The sequence below is a fragment of the Myotis daubentonii genome, chromosome 6 (genome assembly GCF_963259705.1).
Source record: "Myotis daubentonii chromosome 6, mMyoDau2.1, whole genome shotgun sequence".
NCBI lineage: Eukaryota > Metazoa > Chordata > Mammalia > Chiroptera > Vespertilionidae > Myotis > Myotis daubentonii.
Window position 1 is genome coordinate 93,009,185 of NC_081845.1, and position 13,570 is coordinate 93,022,754.

The 13,570-nt window shown below is 38.3% G+C and overlaps 1 protein-coding gene and 1 pseudogene across 2 annotated transcripts in view; one reads left to right on the forward strand and one right to left on the reverse strand.

Annotated features, from left to right (window-relative positions):
* FKBP5 (FKBP prolyl isomerase 5) overlaps positions 1–13,570 on the forward strand; it is a 124,585-nt gene that overhangs the window by 31,191 nt on the left and 79,824 nt on the right. The window lies entirely within an intron of this gene.
* The window catches only part of LOC132237416 (large ribosomal subunit protein eL36-like), a 52,053-nt pseudogene continuing 46,592 nt past the window's right edge, over positions 8,110–13,570 (reverse strand).

The following is a 13,570-nucleotide window of genomic DNA, read 5'->3' on the forward strand; positions in this document are numbered from 1 at the left end:
TTTTTATAACAATATTCACTTCTGTAAAGTTTATAAGTCCACGGTTTCCAGTATAGTCACAGAGTTGTACAACTGTTACCAATATCCCACTTCAAAACATTTTATCGACACAAATAGAACTCTCATACCCATTAGCACTCACTACTTATTTCCCCATTACCCTAGGCAACCACCACTCTACTTTCTGTCTTTATGGATTTGCTTATTTTGGATATTTCATATAGTGGAATCATACAGTAAACATTCCATTGTTTGGATTTATTACATTTTGTTTATCCATTCATTAGTGGACATTGGAGTTATTTTTACCCCTTGGCTGTGTGTGTGTGTGTGTGTGTGTGTGTGTGTGTGTGTGTGTGTATATATATATATATATATATATATATATATATATATATATATATGCGCCAAGCGACTGGAATGACCGGTCACTCTGATGTGCGCTTCGGCCGGCCAACCGGCTCGATGGAGGCAGGGCTGGCTGGCCAACCTCCCACAGCCCCTCCCCCTGGTCAGCTCTGCCCCTGATTGCCCCTCCCCCCATCAGCGGTGGGGCCAGCCAGCCAACCTCCCACGGCCCTTCCCCCTGGCCGGTCTTACCGATCAGGGCGGGCTGGCTGGCCGGTCCCCACCTGTGTGTGAATTTGTGCACTGGGCCTCTAGTTATAAATAATGCTGTTAGGAATACTCATGTACAAATTTTTGTGTGAACATATGTTTTTCTTGGAATTGTTGATCATATAGTAACTGTTTAAGAATAACTGCCAGACTATGTTTTCCAAAGCAGCTGCACCATTTTATATTCCTCATAGCAATGCCACTTTGTCCACATCTTTGTTAGTACTCGTTATTATGTTATGTTTTTATGGAGTAGTATCTCACTGTGGCTTTGATTTCCATTTCCCTAATGACTGATGATGTTGAGCATCTTTCCATGTGTGGCCATTTGTATATCTTCTTTGGAGAAATGTCTGCTTGAAACTTTTGCTCATTTTTAAATTGGGGTGTCTTTTTATTGAGTTGTAGGAGTTCTTGATATGTTCTAGATATAATCCTGTTATCAGATACATGATTTGCAAAAAATTTTTTCCATCTTGTGTGTTGTTTCTTCACTTTCTTGATGGTGTCCTTTGAAGCACAAAAGTTTTTAATTTTCATGATGTCTAATTTATCTATTTTTTTCTCTGTGCTTGTGCTTTCAGTTTTACACAAGAAACTATTAACCTGATTAAAGGTTAATGAAATTTACCCTTGTGTTTTCTTGTAGGAATTTGATGTTTTGAGGCCTTTGATCCATTTTGAAATACTTTTTACATATAGTGTGAGGAAAGTTGTCCAATTTTGTAAGCTTTGGCATGTGGAAATCCATTAGTCCCAGCATCATTTATTGAAAAGACTCTTTTTTTCCCCATTGAATGGTCTTGGCACCCTTTTTGAATATTAGTTGACCATAAATCTAAGAATTTATTTCTCAGCTTTCATTTCTGTTACATTGGTCTATGTATTTACCCTTATCCCAGTACCACACTGACTTGATTACTGTAGCTCTGTAGCAAGTTTTGGAACCCCGAAGTGTGAGACCTCCCAGCTTTGTTCTTTTCAAGGCTCTTTTGGTTATTTTATTCAATTTTGCTGTGAACCCAAAGTTTTGTAAAAAATAAAGTCTATTTTTAAAAAGTACTCCTAAATTATAATATTTGGATTATGGTGAATGTTTTTCTTTACCTCCCCAAATTCCTGTAATATATTACACTTAAAATTTTAAAAATTTAACTAAGTTTCGGCTAATAGAATAATTTTTTAATTCAAGAGGCAGCCCTTAGATCTATAGCTAAAAACCAGAGTTACCTAACTTTCCAGGAAGAGTGTATGAAGGTGAGGAGCTGGGGTATAATGTCATGGTTAGAATGAGCCAGTCTCAGATTTAACACTCAGCTCTTTGAATTCTTTCTCTCTCCAATGAGTTTCCTTCAGTGTCTTCCCTGCCTTCTCACACACAATACATTAAAAGCCCTCCCTCACACCCTAGCTTGGGACTTTTCTCAGAAATTTCCATAGATGAAAATTTGGCTAGTTTGTATAATTATCAATGGAGTGAATGGTTGAGTAGCTTGAAAGCAAGGAGCCAGACAGTGCAGTCTGGGCCACATAAGCCACTTGGTGGAAAGTGATTTTCAAAGGAAGCCATGCGAGCAGAGCTTTTTACTGCCTTCTCTGACCTCATTGTGTTCTGTCAGTTTTTTTGCATCCGTATATGCTGTTTTCTTATAAAGCATATGCTCTTTAAGGTCAGAGACCTGCAGGTGGTGCTAGGGCTAGTTAAAAATTTAACACATTAAGCGCCCAGCCTGTTTTGTCTTCCGGACGGGAAGTATAGTGTCAGTCACTGGTGACTGACATGGCACTTAACATGTTTAAATGGGCACATAGAGAAGCCAGCCATGTGGCTTGGTGACAGACTGCTATTCGTATGTTTTTTGATGATGTTAATCCTCACCCAAGGATATTTTTTCCATGGATTTTTTAGAGAGTGGAAGGGGGAGCGGGAGGGGGAAAGAGAGAGAGAGAGAGACAGACATCGATGTGAGAGAGATACATTGATTGGTTACTTCCTACATGTACCCCAACAGGGGGCCAGGGAGTGAACCTGCAACTGAGGTATGTGACCTTGACTGGGAATTGAACCTGAGACCCTTTGGTACGTGGGCTGATGCTCTAACCAGTAAACCATAGTAGCCAGGGCTCATATGTTTTTTGTAAGTGCCACTATAGAGTGTGTCTTTGTTCTAAATAATTTGGGGTTGTCTTTCTAGTTTAAGCAGTGTTAAAATCTCAGTATATTTAAATACTTTATAAAATTTGCATATTATAGGTGTTCATTTGAGATTTGTTACAAAACAAAAGCAAATGTTATAGATCTGCTAAAGACGATTAATACTAGTTGTCAGCCACAAGCCAACTTTGTAGCATGTTTGCCACAAGCCAACTTAAGTAGTTCAAGAACTACTAAGATGATTTTCAGCATATATTGTTCAGTTGAATTAATCAAAAGAAGGGGGGAAAGAGCTTTTAACTTAGATTTAAAAAAATCGGCATATTTATTAATGACCTTTAGAAATGTAAAATACCAATTTTAACTATAAGGTTTAAAATAATCATTTTTAAAAAATATTTTTTTATTGATTTCAGAGAGGAAGGGAGAGGGAGAGAGGGATAGAAACATCAATGAGAGAGAGAGAATCATTGATCAGCTGCCTCCTGCATGGCCCACACTGGGGATCGAACCCACAACCTAGGCATGTTCTCTGACCAGGAATTGAACCATGATCTCCTGGTTCATAGGTCAACGCTCAACCACTGAGCCTCACCAGCCGGGCTAAAATAATACTTTCTATATAGATTAAAGGAAAGAGGAGATACTGCCATTATCCATAAATCCAGAAATATGAATATAACCATAATTTGATTGTTGTTTTTAAAATAAAGTACTTGCCATTTTGGGAGAGGGATTTATTGTCATCAGTTATAGGCTTTGACTTTTGTAATGTCATGGGAAAACTCTACCCTTCATATTTTAGACTGTCAAAATTTTTCTAAACAGTGTTTATTTTGTCAGACGCTTTTCCCCACTTGGAACTCCATCCATAATAGCTGTGTCTTTTTACAGTGTCTCCCTTTTTCTGGCTTTAAAATGTACCCATGCCCTAACCGGTTTGGCTCAGTGGATAGAGCGTCAGCCTGCGGACTCAAGAGTCCCAGGTTCGATTCCAGTCAAGGGCATGTACCTTGGTTTCGGGCACATCCCCAGTAGGGAGTGTGCAGGAGGCAGCTGATCGATGTTTCTCTCTCATCGATGTTTCTAACTCTCTATCCCTCTCCCTTCCTCTCTGTAAAAAAATCAATAAAATATATTAAAATAAAATAAAATGTACTCATGGACTTGTGCTCCCAGTCAAGATGGAATAACAGATTGTATTTACTCTCTTGGCTGTAATCATATAACAAACAAACAAAAACCCCAGAAAAAAAAAAGTGAAGTTGTAAATACTGAACAACAGGCGACACAGGACAGTGATCCCCAAGAAAGCAGAAAGACAATGATGAACCCTGCAATTATCCACACTCACTGCCTGCAGAGTTTCCCCGCTGCAGTGTCAGGAGGTGGAATCCAGGCAGAGTCCATCAGTCTCCTTGAGTTGAGAAGACAGAGCTGGAGTCCAGGGAGGCCAAGGTGGCTACAGTTTGGAGAAGAGAGCTGCACAAGGAGAGAACTCCACAGGTCTGCAGCAAGTCCCTGTAAGTCTTCAGATAAGGACTCATAAGTGCATGTGCTGTGTGGAAGCCACCCAAAGCTGAGAAAGAACCACCCAAAAGAACTAGAGGGAACAAACCCTGATTCTTTTTCAGGTTTGAGAAGAGTTTATGTTCCCACCAGCCAAAGAGAAAAAACATAAGTCACAGGATATTGGGCAGAGTCCTCAGAAGGGCATTGCCTCGGCAAGGGGGCAAATGAAGCCCATCAAAGACTGCTCTGATTCCTTCTAACAAAGCTTAAGAACAGGCCTCAAAGTGGATCAGATTGTTTCCAAGTAACTTAACTGCATCCTAGAACAACAATATTTAGATTTATGTGAAAATATTTAGCACTCACCAAGGTAAAATTCACATTTGGCCCCTAGTCAAAAGATAAGACTTGGAATGACAGGGAAAATACAACCCATGAGGAGGAAAATAAAAAAATAAAAAAAAAGAAAGAAAAAGACCCAGATATGACACAGATGATAGAATTAGTGGACAAAAACATTAAAACAGTTTTGACTATTTTGTTTTTAAAATACATATTTTTATTGATTTTAGAGAGGAAGGGAGAGAGAGAGATAGAAATATCAGTGATGAGAGAGAATCATTGGTTGGCTGCCTCCTGCAGGCCCCACATTGGGAATCGAGTCCACATCCTAGGCATGTGCCCTGACCAGGAATTGAACCTTGACCTTCTGGTTCACAGGTCGATAGGAAACAAATAGCAACCCCTGAGCCATCCTGGCCAGGCTTGACTATTTTCCATATGTTCAAGAAAGTAGAGGAAAGATTGACAATATTAAGTAGACACGAAATATATTTAAAAGACCCAAAGTGAACATCTAGAGATGATAACTACAATGTGTGAGATGAAAAATATACTACATGGGATTTACAGCAAATTAGTGTAGGAAAAAAGGTCAGTAAACCTGAAGTCATAGCAATACAACCTATGCAAGATAAACTCAGACAGGAAATAAAGACTAGGAAAAAATGAATAGAGCCTGGCCGGCGTGGCTCAGTGGTTGAGTATCAACCCATGAACCAAGAGGTCACAGTTCAATTTCCAGTCAGAGCACATGCCTGGGTTTTGGGCTCAATTTGCAGTAGAGGATAACTGATCAGTGATTCTCATCATTGATGTTTCTATCCCTCTCCCTTCCTCTCTCTGAAATCAATAAAAACATATTTTTTTAAATCAATAGAGTATTAATGAGCTGTTAGAAAATTTCAGGTGGCTTAATATACATATAATTGTTTTGAAAAGGGGAAGTTTTTGAAGATGCAATGGCCCCAAATTTCCAATTTTATAAAAACTATAAGGTCAGAGATCCAAAAAAAAGTGAAAAAGTAAAGAACAGATGTGACAAATAGAAAACGAATAGCAAGATTTTAGGTTTATACTCTATCAGTAATTGCATTAACTATAAAAAGTCTAAGCAACTCAGTTAAAAGGCAGAGCTTAGTAGATTGGGTAAAAAAGCAAGACTCAAAAGCAAGATTCAACTATGCTGCCTACAAGAAACCTATTATACATATTAAGATAAAGCTGCCCTGGCCAATGTTGCTCAGTGAGTTGAGCGTCATCCCGTACACTGAAAGGCTACCAGTTCAATTTCCAGTCTGGGCACATACCCAGGTTACGGAATGGATCCCTGGTCAGGGTGATTGTGGGAGGCGGCCCATCAATGTTTCTCTCTCTCTCTTTCCTCTCCCCCCCTTCCTCCTTATTCTCTCTCCATCCCTTCTTCTCTCTCTGAAATAAAAACAATTGTAGATAAACACATACATAAATAAATTTATTTTTAAGATGTTACAAATAGGCAAAAAGTAAAAGTTTGGAAAAGAACATTCCATGCTAGTACTAATTAAGAAAGTTGGAATAAGTATATTAATTTCAGACAAACTTGGTTTTAGAGTGAAGATTATTACCAGGAATAAAGAGTCATTTCATAATGATAAAGCGGTCAATTCATCAAGTGGAATTGAAAGCTCTAAATATTTGTGTACCTAAAAACAGAGCTTCAAAATACATGAATCAGAAACTGATAGAACTGAAAGGAGAAATAGATCCACAATTATAATTGGAGATTTCAGTACCTTACCTCTCAATAATTTAAACAAGTAGACAAAAAAAAAATCAGTAATTTAGATTTAAGCAACACTATCAACTAATTGACCTAATTGACATTTACATGACATTCTACCCAATACAGCAGAATATACATTCTGTTCATTTGCACACAGAACATTTACTAATATGGACCACAGTATGGTCTAGAAAATAATGTCAATAAATTTAAAATTACTCAAATCATAAAAAGTATGTCATCTGACCAAAAGAAAATTAAATTAAAAATTGCAGAAACATATCTGGAAAACCCCTAAATATTTAGACACTAATACATTTTTAAGAAACTCATGGGTCAAAGAAAAAAAATCAAAGATTAATTTAGAACATACATTATTGTACTTATTGAAAATGAAAACAACATGAAATTTGTGGGTTATAGCAATGCAAGTGCTCAGAGGAAAATTTATAGTACTAAATTAGAGAAATAAGGTTGCAAATTAATGTCATCAGCTTCCACCTTTAAGAAACTAGAAAAAAAAATAAGCAGTTTAGCCCAAAGTAAGCAGAAAAAATGAGTTAAAAAGCCAAAACCATTGAAATAGAAAACAGGAAATAGTAGAGAAAGTCAATGAAATAAAAAGCTGGCTTTTTGAGAAGACCAATACTGATAAGCCTAAATAGCCTGCTGGATTAGGAAAAAGAGAAGACACAAATTACCAATATCAGGAATGAATGCAGTTGATTAAACTGCAGATTCAATAGTTATTAAAAGGCTAAGAGAATTATATGAATTACTTTATTCCAATGCATTCAACACTTAGATGAAATGGGCAAATTCCTTGAGAGACATAAAATAACAAAGCTCTTTAAGAAGAAACAAATAACCTAAATAATCCTGTATCTGTTAAAGAAATTGAATTCTCTCAAAGAAAACACTGGATTCAGATGATTTCCCTGATGAATTCTACCAAACATTTAAGAAGTCATAATACCAATTTTACACTAATTACTCCATAAAATTGATGGGGGGGAGGAGGAGGATACTTCTTAAACTCATTCTATAACACTAGTGTTATCCTGATACTAAAACCAGATAAATACATTGCAAAAAAAAGAAAATTACAGGCTAATATCCTTCATGAACATAGTTGTAAATTTTAAAACAAACTTTTACCAAATTGACTGCAGCAACATATAACAAGGATAAAATACAATGACCACATGGGGTTTGTCACAGGAATGCAAGGTTGGTTGAATGTTTGAAAATCAACATCATGTACCATGTTAAAATGAAAAAGGAAAAGCATGTAATCTACTTAGTAAGTGCAGAAAAAGCATTTAACAAAATCCAACATTCTTTATTGAAGAAAACTTTAAACAAATTAGAAGTAGAAGGGGACTTCCTCATCCCAATAAAGAATATGAAAAACCAATATCTGAAATCATATTTAATGTTGAAAAATGAATCCTTTTGTCTAAGATCAGGAACAAGGCAAGATGTCCACCTGTCACCACGTCTATTCAGTATTGTACTGGAGTTTCTAGCCAGTGCAGTCAGATAAGAAAAATAAAAAGCATCCAGATTGAGAAGAAGTAAAACTCTTTATTTACAGATGATGTGATTACTATAATTACTTTTAAAAAGCTACTAGAACAATTAAGTGCACTTAGCAAAGTTGTAGGATACAATATCTATATAGAAGAGTCAGTTATATTTCCTTTTTCTTCTGTGGACAGATTTTATTACACAGTGAATGGGACTCAGTCCTTCTTGCTTGCTGTCTTCCTCATGATTGCAAGGACATTGCTCAGCTCTTCTCTCTTTCCCTTGACATAGATGTGTCCCCCCACTGTTTGCTTGATGAATTTTAGGGCCCTCTTGTCCTTAAGAGGCCTTGCGCAGTTCTGTGGTGTGCTGCTCATAGGAGGCAAAGCCACACACCTCTCAGATCATGTCCTGCAGAACTTGGTGTGCTTGGTGAGGCACCGATGGCAGTGACTGCCTCGGCTTGCTCACGTTCTTGGTCACTTTGTGGCCCTTGTTGAAGCCCATGGCCATGGGGTAGTGCAGAGCCATGGCTGCTGCTCAATGGCTGCCACGGTGGAAGGACTTAATTACCTTTCTGTATACTAGCAAATGAACAGCCAGAGTTGATATTTTAAAAGAATATCATTTACAGTAAAATAAAAATAGTCAATACCTAAGGATACATTTCATAAAACGTGTAAGAACTATACACTGGAAGCTATAAAATATTACTCGGAGAAATTAAGGAAAACCTAAATGAAGAGATATGTGTTCAAGGATTGAAAGACTCATGATTGTCAATTTTCTCTAAAGCAGTGGTCACCATCCAGTGGTCTGCGGGCCACGTGGTCTATGAGGTCCTAAAGGTTGGCGACCACTGCTCTAAAGATACAGATTCAGTACAATCCAAATCACAATCCCAGATGGCTATTTGTAGAAAGTGGCAAGCTGGTTTTAAATTCTCTATGGAAATGCAAAGAACCTGGAATAGCCAAAACAGTTTTGATTAAGAACAGAGAGGACTTAACAATATCTGGTTTCTAAAACTTATATCTATAATAATCAAAACATTGGTATTGGTATAAAGATAAACGGATATATCCATGGAACAGAAGAGTCCAGAAACAAATATAGTCAATTAATTTTGAGTATGGTGCCATGACAATTGAGAAAAGGTCTTTTCAACAAATAGTGGTAGAACAATTTGATATTCATACAAAAAAACAGCAACAATAAATTCATACCTTAATCTATATCTTGGCATCATATCTAAACGTTAATTCAAAATTGATCTTGAAACTCAAATCTGTAAAATTTCTATAAGAAAATATTTGTGACTTTGGGTTTGGTAAAAATTTTTAAAGTATAACACTAAAAACATGATTTGCAAAAGAAAAATAAATTAAGCTATATCTATGTTAGGAATATGTCTTCAAAAGCCATCTTTAAGAGACTAAAAGGACAAGCCATAGACTGGGAGAAAATATTCTCAAATGTTTCTACTCAGAATATATAAGGAATTCTGAAAACACGGTAATTAAAAAAACCACCTAGTGCCCAGCTGGCGTGGCTAAGTGATTGAACATTGACCTAGGAACCAGGAGGTCATTGTTTGATTCCTGGTTAGGACATATGCCTGAGTTGCAGGCTCAATCCTCTGTGTGGGGTGTGCAGGAGGCAGCCGATCAATGATTTTCTCTCATCATTGATGTTTCTATATCTCCCTCTTCCTTCCTTTCTGAAATCAATAAAAATATATTTAAGAAAAAAGAAAACAGCCCCGTAAAAAATAGGCAAAAGATTTGAATAGACCCTTCATCAAAGAAGCTATATGGATGGCAAATGAGTACATGAAAAGATGATCAACATCATTTGTCATTAGAGAAATACGGTTTAAAACCTCAATGATACCACTACATATAAATTAGAATGTCTTCGGTTCAAAAGGCTTACAGTACCAAGTGCTGGTGAGGATGAGGAGCAATGGAAACTCCTACACTTCTAGTGGGAATGCAACATGGTACAACCACTTTGGAAAACAGTTTGGTACTTTCTTAAAGACTCAAAATGTACATCTACCCTGTGACTTAGCCATTTCACTCCTAGGCATTTATTCAAGATAAATAGATATATATATATAAATAGATATATAAAGATTTGTACCTAAATATTCACAGCAGCTTTATCTGTAAAAGAAATTAAAAACATGCATCAATAGGTAAATAATCAAAATGTGCATCAACAGGCAAACTTGGCACTGTCTTCGTGCAATGGAATAGTACTCAACAGTAAAAAGGAATGAACGATTGATACACCCAACAATGTATTTGATTTTCGATATAACTTACCATAAGAGAAAGGAGCCATGGGGAAAAAGACATGATTCCATTTATATGAAATTCTGTAAAATACAACTATTTAGAAAGCAGATCAGTTATTCCTTGGAGATATGAGCTGGTGAGGGATGAATTGTAAAGGGACACAGGAAACTTTTGTGGGTGACAAACATGTTCATTATCTTACTAATAGTGATGGCTTTATGGATATATATACATGTGTCAAAACTTACCAAATTGTATACTTTATGTATAGTTTATTATGTTAAGTATAAGCCACTAAATCTATAAAAATATTCATGTATGTTCAACATTTATAACATGCTGTTCAAATTTTGGAATTATGTAAGGAACTCAGAATAATTTTTTAAATACTTTTCCAGTGATTAAGTTTGATGAGGTAGGAAAACATGTATTGTGTATACCAAGTTTACCTAAAATTTGAGCTTATTACAAAACTAGAGGCCTGATGCATGAAATTCATGCAAGAGTAGGCCTTCCTTCCCCCTGCTGCCAGCAGCAGCTTCTGACAGGCACCCAGGACCCGGGCTTCCCTGGCAGCCCTGGCTTTGTCCGAAAGGACGGAAGGGCATCCGGTCTAATTAGCATATTACGCTTTTAATTTTATAGATTGAGAAACTAAATGAATGTTCCAGTTTGGGCTTTCTGAAAGGCTGAGGGAATTTTCAGAATGATAAGTACCAAATGTAAGATTTAATTTTATTGTAGGTTAGAATGCTGTTATCCAACTAGGTGATCTATAATAATAAAAGCACAATATGCTAATTAAACTGGATGACTTTCTGGAGAAAGCTAGGGCTGCTAGGGAAGCCCAGGTCCCGGGTGCTTGTTGGTGGCTGGAGGGAAGCCCGGGTCCCAGGTGCCAGAGGGAAGCTGGTGCTGGCAGCCGGGGGAAGGAAGGCCTACTCTTGCATGAATTTCGGGCATTGGGCCTCTAGTAAGTAAATAAAGGGAGAGAAAAACAAAGGATGTTGTAGAGCCCTAAGTATAAAACGGAGTAAATCAACAGAACTCTAGGCTTGGGAGAAATTCTTATGACCTTGATTGGATGACTAGGTGTCTACGGTAGGTAGAATAATGGCTCCTTAAAGGTGTATACATCCTAATCACTGGAATTTGTTAATAGTTACATTACAGAGAAGAGAGGGCTTTGCAGTTGTGATTAAGGTTAAAGATTTGGAGATGAGATTATCCTGAATTACCCAGATGGGCCTGACATAATCACAAAGAGACTCTTTTCCCCCAGTGCAGGTCATCTTTTACTAGGTGTTAGTTAGGATATGAAAGGATTAAGAGGTCATTGGCAAAGCTCATGGTCATTGTGGAGTCCACACTGGGCCCTCTTCAGTTGTACTTGCGTTCCCCTCATGTTTGAGTTCCTTATAAGAATGGCAGTAGCTGAAAAACACGGAAGTTGCTCCCTTTCATCACATTGACATACTTGTGATATTGGTAGTAACCTCTTTGAAAAGCTCCTGAAACTCTCCAGCAATGTTGTTAGAGGTGAAATCCCACAACAATATCAGCTTGGTAGCTCCCCTAATTTGACGTCTGTGAGTTTCTTCTTCACTGGTACTACTGACGCCATCTTGGAGTCTGGGCTGTCATCACATTGATTCTTTAAAAACTAGAGGAACTTTCCCAGCTGTGTTCAGCGGGAGATGTGACTACAGAAGAATGATCAGTGAAATGCAATATTGCTGGCTTTGAAAATGGAGAAATAGGGCCATGAGGAATCTGGGTGGCCTCTGGAATCTGGGAAAGGTAAGGAAATAGATTCTCTCAGGGCCTCACCTTGCTCTTAGCCCAGTGAGGTCCATTTCTGACTTCTGACCTCCAGAAGTGTAAGACATTAAATATGTATTATTTAGGCCATTAAGTGTGTGGTTATTTGTTATGGCAGCTATAGAAAACCAGTATAATATCTAAGGGGCGGGGGTTGGGGGGCGGGTAAAGCTCAGAATTTGTAATGTTTGCCAAAGGGTTGCAATGGAAAGTAAACTCTTTAATACCAAAATAACTTTTTCCATTCCTTGAGAGTTGTTTTTCCTTCTACATTTCAAACCTCATTTTCCCATCAAGTAAAACATGTATTTACTAATTTAAAAGTAATTCTAAATAGAAAATATTAGCATTAGAATAAACCTTAAATATCATTCTAGCCAACCCCCTGAAATACACAGTTGGAGAAACTGAACAAGGGTCAAAGATTCCATAGCTAGTTACCAATAGATCTGAGTTTATATTTAGACATGTTTTAGTGTTCTACCACATACACCCTTTAATTAGAAATTTGTTCTGGAGCTGTGGAATATATGAGTCACTTCAAGAGGGTGTTTACTTAGTGAGATAGACGAATCTTTTTCTAGCTGATAGAATTAATTTATAAGATTAACATGTCACCTTTGCAGGCCCTAAGAGCCTGACCTGGAATAGGTGAAATCAGTCACATTTACAAACTTCACTGGTCAGTAACTAGATTTTCATACAGGGGAAGGTACCAACTGAGAATGGAGAAGTTTGAGAGATGGTAGGAAACATAAAAAATAAATCTTTATTTCTTCCTCCCTAGAATCTGTTATAGCCGAATAGATTTCACTTGTCCCTAGACTTCTCCCCAAACTCTATAAGTTTCTCCTGCAATGGAACACCCACTGGTTCTCAGAACCCCATGCCCAGACATAGGCTCTGGGCACCAAACATGAGAGCAGCACTCTCTTCCTCTCTCCTCAATCCCGATTCTTCTTCTGTCCTTTATGCTTATTTCTATAACGAGAGGCCTGGTGCACAAAAATTCATGCACTTGGGCGGGGGGGTGGGGGTGGCGTCCCTCAGCCTGGCCTGCCCCCTCTCACAGTCCAGGAAACCTCAGAGGATGTCCTACTGATGGCTTAGTCTGGCCTCCCTCTGGGGAGGCAAGTGGCCGAACAGGGCAAGGCAACGCCCCCATCACACCTATGTTGCTGCCACTGCCAGCTGCCACAGCTGCCTGAGCCTTGGGCCCTCACAGCAGCAGCCACCATCCGCAGCTTGCCTGAGCCTCGGGCCACCCTGGCAGTGGCAGCCACCATCTGCGGCTTGCCTGAGCCTCGGGCAGCAGCTGCAGCTTTGTCCGGATGGACGTCTGGAATGATGTCTGGAAGACATCTGCCCTAATTAGCATATTACCCTTTTATTAGTATAAACCAGAGGCCCGGTGCACAAAAATTTGTGCACTCGGCGGGGAGGGGGGTCCCTCAGCCTGGCCTGTGCTCTCTCGCAGTCTGGGACCCCTCGGGAGATAACGCCCTGTTGGCTTAGGCCTGCTCCGGG